Below are 11,661 nucleotides of genomic sequence, written 5' to 3' on the forward strand. Positions count from 1 at the left end.
AAAAAAAAAAAAAAAAAAAAAAAAAGTGACATTTAAACTAAAGATCGAATATTTCTCCCTTTGTTAGTGACATACTCAACTCCAGCAGGCCAAGGTCATTGTCCAGCGGGTCAGTCTTCTTCTCCTACGCCCAAATCCACCCTCCCGGAGCCTGCAGACAGCACTGACATGCCACTGCGTAAATATTTGATAGCAGCTTAGTCTACGGTCTGCCTTTTGCAGAATATTTGAATTTGGGCAGCAATCAAGGCCTGGAGTGAAGCACAAATAATAGGCTTTGAGACATTCGCTGGTGGGTTTGTAGAGCCCTTTCTGGATTGATCTTCTCGCCCCTCTGCTCTTCCTCACGCTCCCTCCGTGGGGGGACCAGAGCCGCATGCTCCTGGGGGCCTGCTCCAGGCGCACTTCCCACACGCCTTTCGGGGCGCTCCTGTCCTGGGCCTTTGCCCTCCCCGGTCCCTTCCGGCCACCACCCCCCTTCCCCTAGTTGTGCTCAGGGCTTGCTGCACTTTTTCTTCAGGCCTCTGCTCTCTGCTCAGACGCAGTCCCTTGTCACCCTCTCTGTTAGAGCAGGTCCCCTACTGTCACCTCGCGCTGCTTTGTCTCCTTCACAGCACGTCACTCCTTGACATGCTACATCTTTGTCTCTTGTCCGACTCCCGCCCCCAGGGTGCGTGTGCTGTGGGAGCAGGGACTTCGTTTTGTTCCTTCCTCCATCCCCACTGCCAAGCCGGCACCGAGCTCGCGGAGGTCGCCCTGTACCTGGGGATCAGCGTCCTTGGGGGACCAGTCGCTTGGTCAGTCTGCACATTCCCAACACGGAATATTCCCAGCATGGAATGGGAGCCTGGCACGTGGTGGGTGCTCAGGATGCGTGTGAATGAACGAATTGGTGAGTGGGTGGCTGCGTGTGACCAGCAGGGCCCCCGCGCTCGGGTGCCCAGCAGGGGTTTGGTGGATAAGTAAACGAGTGGACTAGAGAGCTTGCCCACCTGCCTTTGAGGCCCACTCTTGACGGGGCGGGGAGACTCGTCACTTGACGTCCCAGACGGGCAGTCCCGGGTGCCAGCGGCTGCGGTTGCTGATTGTGCTTGAAAATTCAGTCAATACCTCACTCCTCAGTTTGTCTGCCATCAGCCAGGCTCTGTAATTAACTTGCTGTAATTTAGCCTAGAGATGAATTTTTCATTTTAAAGATGCCATAAACAACCAGTGCTTATGATATCTTGGTTGTTAATGAAGTGCACGCCTAGCGGAACACGAGAACGGTGTTAGGGGCTGAGGAAGGAAGGGCCATCAGCCCACGCCTGGCCGTAGATGCGAGTGACGAGCGGAGGAGCCCTAGCAGGCCGTGCTTCTCTAGTCCCGGGGTGCTGCAGAGCACGGGGCATGCGGGCAGGGCCCCGGGGCCCGTGAGGGGTGCATTCTACCCAGAGATTTGGGGAACGTGCCATGTAAGGAATATTGAAACAAATGTGGATGTGTTGGAGAAGAATCACCATTGCTTAGTCGTGAAGGGCAGGCCTCTGGAACCTGTCTGGATTTGACAGTGTCTCACCACTTACTTGTGTTGTGGCCCTGGGCCACCCCAGACCTCAGTTCTTGCCTCTCGGATGGGAGCCTGTGACGCAGTCGAGCCTGTCGCATGGGTTCAGGGTCGGCATTCAGTGACCGCCACCACAGGCTTTCCTCGCAGTGGCATGCACATCGTAAGGGCCAGCGTTACTTTCGATCGCTTGACATTTTTAGGTGAAAGAGAGCACAAATGAAAATTCTATTCTTACAGAAGCTCTGCCCCAGACCTGGCCTCTAGGGGTGAGTGTTTATTCACGTCTGCCATATTTCAGATGGAAACATTAGCGAGGTACCGCCTTAAAAAAAAACCCAATGCACACCACTGGCTGGGCTGCTCATTTTCATGAATTTTCCCCTAAACTTGCCTCCATCTTGACACAGAGTTGAGCTGTCATTAACAAAGTGGTAAATTAGCGACACTTACTTTTAGTGACTGCTGTCTTAAAGTACCTAATTGACAGCAGGTGAAGTGAGGGAACCTATGGGTTTGGATACAGAATTGCCAACTCAGGAGTCACTGCACTCTAACCATCTGCAGCTTTTCAGAGGCCGGGACAGACCTGACTTGTTGCTTGCGTTTCATCCCATAAACAGCTGTTATCCATCAAGGTGAAGACCGTCAGCATGGAACCCTGGCCAGTCGCTTTCGTCTGATTTCTGAATCCCTTCCTATTCGTCTCTTGGTTTCCCCTAGTGATGGAGAGCTCCCTCCTCCAACCATAGACGTCTTCTGCCCTGCGTTCAGGTCTGTCTTCCAGAGCACAACTAAACTCGGCCCTTCTTCAGCATGCACCCTCGGTTCTTTGTGAAGCCGCAGACCTCTGGACCTAGTGTTCACACAACTTCATGAGGAAACGTGATTTTTAACCATTTTAGCAGCCCTCACTGCGGGGAGGTCTTCTCAATGCAGTGTTTATCGATCTGTCAACTGATTGTGAAATCTCCTAGTGGATTGCAGTGGGTATTTTTTTTTCCTGATGACAGAAAACAAAATAGAACATATCAGAGTGGTGGTTGTTCATAGTAAGCTTACATATTACCTTGTGAAACTTCAGTGTCAGTCTGTGTGGTGTGCCCTGTTAATTATATTGCTTTCTGGGCATCATAACCACTTCCGAAGCCATTTGTTTTCAGCCCTCTTGCAGGAATTTCAAGTTGCTCCTTTTTCTGTTTCCTTGTCTTTTTTTGTCCTTCCTGTGGGTGGATTTGCTTCAGGTCAGCTCGCTTAAAACAAAGTTGCCAGTCACCGAGCATATCGAAGTCCTCATTAAAGCAGGATGGTGGGCCGTCCAGAGGTAAATAACAAGATCCATCAGAGGCCCTGCTTCGCGTCCTTCTCCTTCAGTGAGGGGAGCTGATGGTTAAGCACCCCAAGAGCCCCGTAACTATAGGGCAGAGTCGGGCAAGCCACGGTTTCCTCAAGGCTGGACGAGGCAAGGAGCATGCCTAGGACCAGCCTGCATTCACATGGGCTGCTTGGCTTTCCTGGAGACAAGCAGGAGAGGGGTCATCTTGTCACACGTTGTCCTGACAAATGTGACTATAACTTCAGCTGAAAAGAGCAAGGGGACATGGCTCCAAAGACGGAGCAGAATTGAGGGTTTCCTGAGCTTGGTGTGTGTTCGGGGTGGGAGGTGGCAGGGAGGTAGGTGTGCTGTGGGAGGGGCTCCCCGACAGGCCACGGAAGCCCCTTGAGCAGTGGTGGCGTTCTGGGCGCCGGGGCCTGTGCCAGACATTTGCTGTTGTAACCACATGCAGCCCTCACATTGTCCTTGTGGACTGACAGGACCCCCCCTGTCCGAGTCCATCTAGCATCCTCCACCCCGGCCCCCCGCACCCGCACCTTCTCCGTTGGCGCCACCTGACAGTCCTCACTCCAAGATCTGTGGCTGCGGGTGGACCACGTGCCGCTGCAGTCACGTGCTAGCCCTCTGCTGTACTTGTCCCCCTTGGGGACAACTGTTTTGTAGCTTCTCTCTCTTCAGGCTTCTGATGTCCCTCCATCTTCCTGCCTCCTGAGCTGAGGACCTTCTTCCCGGTTCACACACAGCCAGTGGGGACCACGTGGGAACTTGCACGTACTCCCGGCACCACGTTGGTGGCCCGGAGCCCGCTCTGTCTCCCCCAGGGGTGCGTCCATCACTTCTTTCTCCTTCCTTCTCCTGGTGCACTTCCCCCTGTAATACAAACATTCTGTAGCTGCCTTAACTACCTAACAAACAAGCAGAACAAAACTCTTGTCCTCATAGCCCGTAATTCTGACCTTCTTTTTATGATGATGAGGAGGAGGAAGAGGAAGATGCTAGCTAATCTTCCATAGTACTTAGTAGGTACCCGGCATTATTCTCATCGGTTCATTGGGTACGATTTTCATCCCCATTTTTCAGATGAGAAATCTGAGGCACAGAAAGATTAAGCGCCTTGCCTGAGGTCACAGGGCTGGCAAATGCCAAAACTGGGATTTCCGCGCAGACCCTCAGCCCCAGGCCGTGTCCTGAGCAGAGTGGCCTCCTGGTGCTGGTGGTCTCCAGGGTCTCTGCCCCTTTTCTCTCTGGAACCAACTCCTGTCGCTGCCCCCTCCTCACCTCCCCACCAAACCCTACTCGGGACCGCATGAGAAGGTCGGCTCCTTTCTCAGAGCACTTTCCGCACTTGCCTCCCAGGACACCATACTCATCCTGCTCTTCCTCCTTTCACATGTTGTCTGTTTTGCTGATTCCCCTTCTGCCCTCCCAGATCGAAGCATTACGTTGCACCAGGGCTCCGTCTGTCCCTGGCCCCTGGCCCTGTCTGCGCTCGCCCACCAGCCTCGCGGCCTTCAGCCCGGCAGCCCCAGGGTCTTGCGTCCAGCGCAGCTCTCGCCCTGGGCCAGACTCCTGCATCCCCCTGCCTGCTCGCTAGGATCTCAAACTTGATGCATCCCAGCTTCCCACGGCCCCACCCCACCTGCCCTGCGTCTTCCCCACATCCCCGAACGGACCCTCCAGTCCCTCCAGCCCCCCGTCCCCTCAGGCTTTAGTCTGTTTCTTTTTTCACACCCCAGTTCCAGTCTGCTGGTCAGCCACGCTGACCCTGTCTTCAGAGCGCACGCGGGGTCTGACCGCTTTCCGCCACACCCGCCCCTCCCCGGGACCGTGCCCCCGTGTGTCACGTGACGAGTGCGCTGGCATCGTCCCCAGTCGCTTGCCTCAGCCCTGTCCCCCTGCAGCTAGTCGTCCAACAGTGCTCTTTTAAGTGCCTGCAGAGCCCTGGGTGGGGGGCAGCCTCCCCCTCCTCCTGGTCCCATCTGGCCTCTCCTCTAAGTGCTCCCTCTGCCCTCCCCAGCGTGCTGGCTGCTGCACTGGCTTTCAGACGTGCTGGCGGTGGGCTGGGGGCTACCCTTGGGCCTTGGCACGTGTTCTGCCCTCCCTGGAAGCTCTTCCCAGGACTCTGCACAGGTCACTTTCTCACTTCCTTCGAGTCTCTGGTCCAAAATCGCTTTCTCCTGAAGCCTCCCTTGACTGATTACTCTAAGTGTGCAGCCTCTTTGCCAGCCCCTCCCTTGTATTTTCTCCGCAACACGTAGCGGCAACTGACACACATTCTCTTCATTGGTTCGTTGTGCGTCTCCCCGTGTCCTTGTAAACTACCTGAAGGCAGCGTTTTGCCTGTCTAGTTCATAGCTGTATGCCCGTTAGAGCCCCTCACATACAGTAGGTGCTCAAAAAATATTTGAATGATAGTTGAAAGTCTTTTATCCTTGAATAGTTGAAAGTCTGAGAGTTACTTGCCCAGGGCCACAGACCCTAAAAGTGTCAGGACAAGGATGGAAACCCATGACAAAACCTTAACTGCTCTGTGTCCTCCTTTTTCTTGTTAAATAAGGACAGTCATACGTAACAGTTACTGTGGCCATGAAGCTAAGGACAGTCATACGTAACAGTTACTGTGGCCATGAAGCGGATAATGCGCAGGAAAGCACTTGTAAGCCCTGGTGTGCCAAAGGCCTGGTGCTTATCTCGCTCATTGAGAACCTTAGCTTTTCACGTCTGTTATTCAGCAACCCTCCCTAAGCCTGTTTTGTGTTCTTGGGCTTTTATTTAGGAGTAGCGGATACCGCCTCCACCAAATTACCTACTTCCTTCTTCCCTCTGCCCTTGGTGAGAGAACTCTGTGCCTGTGCATTCGTGTCCATTGGCTTCTGTCTGTCGGTAGCTCTGATCTCCCTTCCCCCCACCCCCAGACCCATGTCCTGTCAGAGGCCGGGGGGACGGGTAGGGCGCGGCTGGAGCTGGCGTGCACGTGGCTGTCACTGCTCATGTCTGTGTTCCTGGGGGAGGTGCTTATGTTATCAGCAGGTGCTCATCGGGTATCAGGAGTCCCGTCTTGCACAGCCCTCCTGGCAGCCTGCCCGCCCCCTGCCCCCATCCCTGCGGCAGACTGGAGTGAAGCGATCACAGGCCCATTATGGCTAAATACCAGGCACATAAAGCGAAGCAGGCGCACTTGATGAAGCACAGAGCTGCCGCTCTCGAGCTCGCAATTTAGGTTTCCCTGACCCCAGGGCAGCTTCCCCAGGTCTCCTAGCATGGAGCATGGAGCAGTTCAGCCCTCCTGATGCTTCCTGTTAGGATAAAGCCACGAGGAAGGGTGGCAGGCATCCCCCGACATATACCCTCCTTACGTGTTGTTCATTTGTTTGCATGCCTGGTTTCCAAGTAGGAGAAAAACGCAGCCATTTTCTCAGTGAGCACCTTAAACTGCCTCTCCCGAGGACAGGAGAGCTGCGGCACTTTGGAGAAGGTGACCAGCGTGGAAAGTAGCCGGGCGGTCTTCCCTGGGGAGCCACCGCCTAGGCCTGGCTTCCGTTCTCGTATTGATTGTGTGGGGGTGTGCGGGTGGGTGCCACTGACGCAGTTCACAACTGCTTAACGCTGTCACCAGGCCAGGCCAGACCGTGCTGTTCTTGGCTGGCGCCTCTCGGACAGCCGGTGACATCAGGTGAGAACGGACAGCAGTGAGATCAGGCGACATCAAGGCAGCCGGGCCCATAGTTAACACTCAGGCAGGATATGCTGCACCCACGAAGGCAGGTCCGCTGCCCAGCCCGGGCGTGTGTGCCGGGATACTTTTCACCAGTGGGGACACGCTGCCAGTGAGACGAGCCCAGGACAGCCTGTGCTCCCTCTCAGTCACCCTCCCTGAATCCGCGGCCTGCAGAGCTGATGGGCTGGAACCAGGCATGGACTTTTGATACTGCACCCCTTCCCTCCATGTGTTTCTAGGGGATGCCGGCCACTCGGAGGCAGCTGCGGTGGTGGGGAAGAGCATGGTTTCTGAGCCGGAGAGCACTAGGTGAACCCCAGCTTCACTGCTGACTGACCTCCTGGGGCCTTCTCTGAGCCTCAGTTCCCTGGTCTGCAAAATGGGATGAAAGCCAAAGTGAGGGTCGTGTGTCTGTAGATGACTTTCATGTGGTAGCCCTACAGATGGTCTTTGGGGCTTTGGGATCAGGTCTGAGTTCAAATCCTCTTTCTGTTCATTCATTAAATATTTAATGAGTGCTTGTTGTGGATTTTACACTGGGGTTGAGGCTTTGCTGGCTCCCTAATAGCATTTGATCTTGGACGAGTCACCACACTTTTCTGACGCTCTGTTTCTTCACATAAAATGAGGGTGGAAAATACCAATCTTGCAAGACTGTGTTGAGAATGAAGTGAGCATTGAGAAGTGGCAGCTAGCTCCTTTATCATTGTCTGTTAGAACTTCTACTGCACCATAGAATTTTCTACTGTACCTCTGTGGTTAGTCCTTAAGAGGACCTGCTTGTTAGACTATTCTAGCTTAGATATTTAATCTGGGGGTGTTTGCTGAGCACCTGTTATGTGAGAGGTACCATGCCAACCCAGGGGAATATTATTCCTCCCCCACAGGAGTGCACAGCCCGCTGGGCACATCAGAGCCCCAGCTGGCTACGAGCCACTGGTAAGTGCTGCGGGAGGGGCACACGCCGAGTGCTGGGACTGCACCAAGGAAGGAGCCGCTGCTTCAGCCCCGGGAGGGGGCTGACCAAGGGTGAGAGAGACGGCAGCAGGCAAGGGATGGGTATGAGGGAAGGGGGCCTCTGGCAGAGGCGCCGCCTTGGCACGGGCACGGAGGTAGGAGTGTGCGGGGTGGGAGTGTGGGTGCCGTGGTGGCTGTGGCTCACGCCAGGTGTGGCAAGGCTGGGGAGGTGTGTTAGGGCCGGCTTGTGAAGTGTCAGAGTCCTCGGCATTGGGCGTGGAGGCTAAGACGTGGGAAGCTGTAAGAGGGCCGAGGGAGGGGCACCCTCCTGCGTGGGGCAAGCATGGCACTGTCCAGTACAAGTGCACTGTGAGCCTGTCATGGAACTGAAATTTTTCTGGTAGCCACACTCAAGCAGTAAACACAAAACGGGTGACATTAATAATATTATTATCTTTAAAAAGTTTTTTTAAGTTTATTTTTGAGAGGTAGAGAAAGCATGAGCACGAGGGGGGTAGAGGCAGAGAGAGAGGGAGAGAGAATGAGCACGAGGGGGGGAGGGCCAGAGAGAGAGGGAGAGAGAGAATCCCAAGCCGGCTCTGAGCTGTCTGCACAGAGCCCAATGCCGGGCTCAAACTCATGAACTGTGATCATGACCTGAGCCAATATCAAGAGTCGGATGCTTAGCCGACTGGACCACCCAGGTGTGCCCCAATAATATTATCATCTCAACACGAATATTCTTTCAACATGAATGAGGATTCATTATCAAAATATTATATTTTGATATATTATCAAAGTATCATGTCAACGTGAATCAGTGTAAAAATTTAAGTGACACGTTTCACGTTATTATTATTATTATTTTTTGGTACTAATTTTTCAAAATCTGGTGTATATTTTATACCACAGCACAACTCAGTTTGGACCACAACCACATTTCAAATACCAGAGCCACGTGTGGCTAGTGGCTGCCGCATTGAGCGGCAAAGGCTTAGCGGTTCTGGAATATGGGAGGCGGCCATGGTCTGTGTAATCCTGAATCTTCCCTCAGCCTGAACTCACCTTCTCCCATCAAACCTTTGGGGAACCCTGCCCACCACCAGATTGGCGACTCTGGTCGTTAGCAGCAGCCAAAAGAGAAAAACCTGGGGGATTCCATCCCCCGCAGGTTATACAGTACAAAACCAAAGCCCACAAGCATGAGAATCCCCTGGTTTCCTCCCTTTGCGTGCGTGTCCACTGGACAGACCTCCCTGGAGAGCAAGTCACCATGTGCCGTTTATGGAACGGCTGGCATGGGCTGTTAATGTCAGAGATTCGGATGACACATCCTCCCTAATTATTTCAGCCCCTCTCTGAAGCGCCTGTTCTTATCCCATGTGACAGGAGGGAAGTCAGGGCATGAGAGAGAAGTCCCTCGCCCAGGGTTGTGTGACTGGACACGACAGAGCTGAGGCTCAAACCTGGCTTCACACCCCGGTTTACCTGTGCTGCTGGCTGTCTCGCTAATAGCCTTTAACACTGTCTGCACATTATGAGCTCCAAACTGAAGAAACTACGCATTAAGAATTTAATCAGCATGTACACACACAAGTGTGTGTGTATGTATGTGTGTGTGTGTGTGTGTGTGTGTGTCTGTATGTGGCTATAATCAGAGAAAAATCATAAACTTGAAATGATTCAGTATAAAAGGATGTGCTTACACCCTTCCTCTCCACTCCCTGCCTCCTGCCCCCACACACTGGGGCCCAGGTGGCATTGCTGCGGCGCCGACCAGTTGCCATGGACTGGCACTGGTGGGGGAGGGGGCAGAGCAGGCGGAGTTTCATTGGAATCGGATGGAACTCAAGTCTTTGTGAAGTCTTCTGTTTCCCTGGTTAGGGGAGTTCGAGGCAGTGGGGGCACCAGGTGGCAGTCACAGTCATGAAGCTGGAACTCAGCGGGTGGCTTCTCTTTCCTGCCTGGGCTGCTTGCTGGGAAGAATCCAGACTGCAGGGTGTGAACTTGATCTTCAGTTTCTTCTCTGTGGGGGGCTGGTAAGCGATGAAGGGGCCCCAAAGTGGGGAGCGGGTCAGGAAGGTAGGTGGGGTGGGCGCAGGCGGGTGGTGACTTATTCGGGCTTTGCCGTCCGACAGATGTGGGATTGACCTTTAAGTCTGCCACTCCCTAATTTGGGGACCGAGGCAGGGTTTTGGACTCCTCACTGGTGAAACTGGATGAGTGATCCTTGTAGCCAGGGCTCTTTTCACTGGAAGACAGAGGTCCAGCGGAGCTCAAGGTGAGAGGTGTCCACCATGAGACACAGAAACACGTCAGTGTGCTGTGAGGACCACAGCCTGGTAGAGCTGGGAAGACAGGAGTGTGGTCCCCTCTGCCCCATCCCTTCTCCCCGACCTGGCTCTTTCTCTCTCGCCTTCTGCACATGGCATCAGATGGTACCCCAGGTGGCTACCTGTAATGTCCCTTGATGTTTCTTACTGTGGATTTCCCAGTAGGGAAATCCCAGGAGGGTCACAAGGCAGGCCACACACGTCAGAGGTCCTGGCTGAGTGTGCATGAGCCAGCCGTGGCCCAGCAGGCCGCCTGGTCCACTGAGGCCAGTGCACGTGGTGAGGTGGTCTGATGGCCCACAAGGAGGCGGGGCCTGGGTATTAAGCATCTATGAACTTCAGCCATAAGGGCTGATGTTTCCCGGCTGAGTTGGCTTTTGTACCCTCCAGCGTGGTTATTTCCTGCCTGCTGTATCCTCAAGCCTGCCTCCCACCACCCCAGACTTGAAGCTGAGCCCTTGCCTGTTCCATTAAGAAAGCACGAGCCTCTCATTCCTACTCACAGTACAGACCTGCCTCCTCCGTCCCTGTCTCCTCTGCCTCCTGGTGCATTTGTGTGCCTTCGCTTCTCTCAGAGGCAAGGCGGGCCTCATGCGCCCTCTTCAGCACCAGGGCTTGCCCCCCGTTCTGCTGGACTCCCCAGACCTCCTCCGGTTTCCCTCCCGGCTGCACACGCTCTTCCAGCAGGACCTCAGGCCAGTTGTCTGTGCAAGTGCTGGTCAGAGTGCTGGTATGTGAGCCATTTATCACCAGTCGTCACCGGATTCGAGACTTTGCGCCAGCATGTAAGTCAGCTGTGACACGCCTAATTTAGTTCAGCTTTTTTTTTTTTTCATGGCAAAACTTTATCAATGAAGGAAGCAGCGTGTTCATCTGCATTCTGGCACAAGCTTCTCCCTTCTCAGCCAAGTTTGTGGGTGACACTTTTAATACCCCCTCCTCTGCACCCTCCCCTGAGCATCACCCAAGTCGCATCTTCATGTTGCCAAAGGCCCGTAGATGCTCCTTGATCTTCACCTTGTCTCAGTAGTGTTCTGAAGCAGTACCTTTCTTGATTCTCTTGGTCCCCAGGACTTTATATTCTGTTTCTCCCCTTCAATGGCCTCTTCGCCCCACGCCTCTTTGCTTGCTCCACCCCTACCTGTCCTCCATCAGGTGGGAGGACCCTGCCAGGCCAGGGCCTTTTCTCTGTCCACCTTGCCTTTAGTGAGCTCACCTTGTCTAATAGCAGATGACTTCCAAATATAGATCTGCGGCCCAGCCCGAGCTCCTGACTCATTGCTCCAGCCGCCTCCTTGCTATTTCCATGGCGATGTCCAATAGGCATCCTCACCCGTGGATAGAGATGAACAGAGCACTTCCCGGTCTTTCTCAAACCCACCCCTTCCCCCGCCCCTTCTGCCTCCACTCATGAGGCAGGACCACTCCGACCAGTTGCTTGAGCTGCAAACTTTAGGTTCACCGGTGATGCCCTCCCTTTCCCTCATAGGCCACATGTAATCTGTAAGTAGGGCCTGTCACTTCTGCCCCCAGAGTGTGGCCTGACTCTGTCCTCCCTGTTACCACTGCCTCTCCCAGTGTGAGCACCCCCACCCCGCTGGCCTGCTCCGGAGCCTCCCTTGTTCTGCCCTGCCCGCTCTCCACGCACCAGCCAGAGGGAGCTGTTTTGGTTTTGGTTTTGTTTTTTTTTTTTTTTAATAGTTTATTGTCAAGTTGGTTTCCATATACCACCCAGTGCTCATCCCCACAAGTGCCCTCCTGCATGCCCATC

The 11,661-nt window shown here is 54.1% G+C and overlaps 1 long non-coding RNA gene across 1 annotated transcript in view; it reads left to right on the top strand.

The window, feature by feature from the left end:
• LOC144245189 (uncharacterized) overlaps positions 1 to 11,661 on the top strand; it is a 65,099-nt gene that overhangs the window by 49,372 nt on the left and 4,066 nt on the right. The gene's annotated exons all lie outside the window — the stretch shown is intronic.

Source organism: Crocuta crocuta, unplaced genomic scaffold (assembly GCF_008692635.1).
Source record: "Crocuta crocuta isolate KB4526 unplaced genomic scaffold, BGI_CrCroc_1.0 scaffold78, whole genome shotgun sequence".
Taxonomy (NCBI): domain Eukaryota; kingdom Metazoa; phylum Chordata; class Mammalia; order Carnivora; family Hyaenidae; genus Crocuta; species Crocuta crocuta.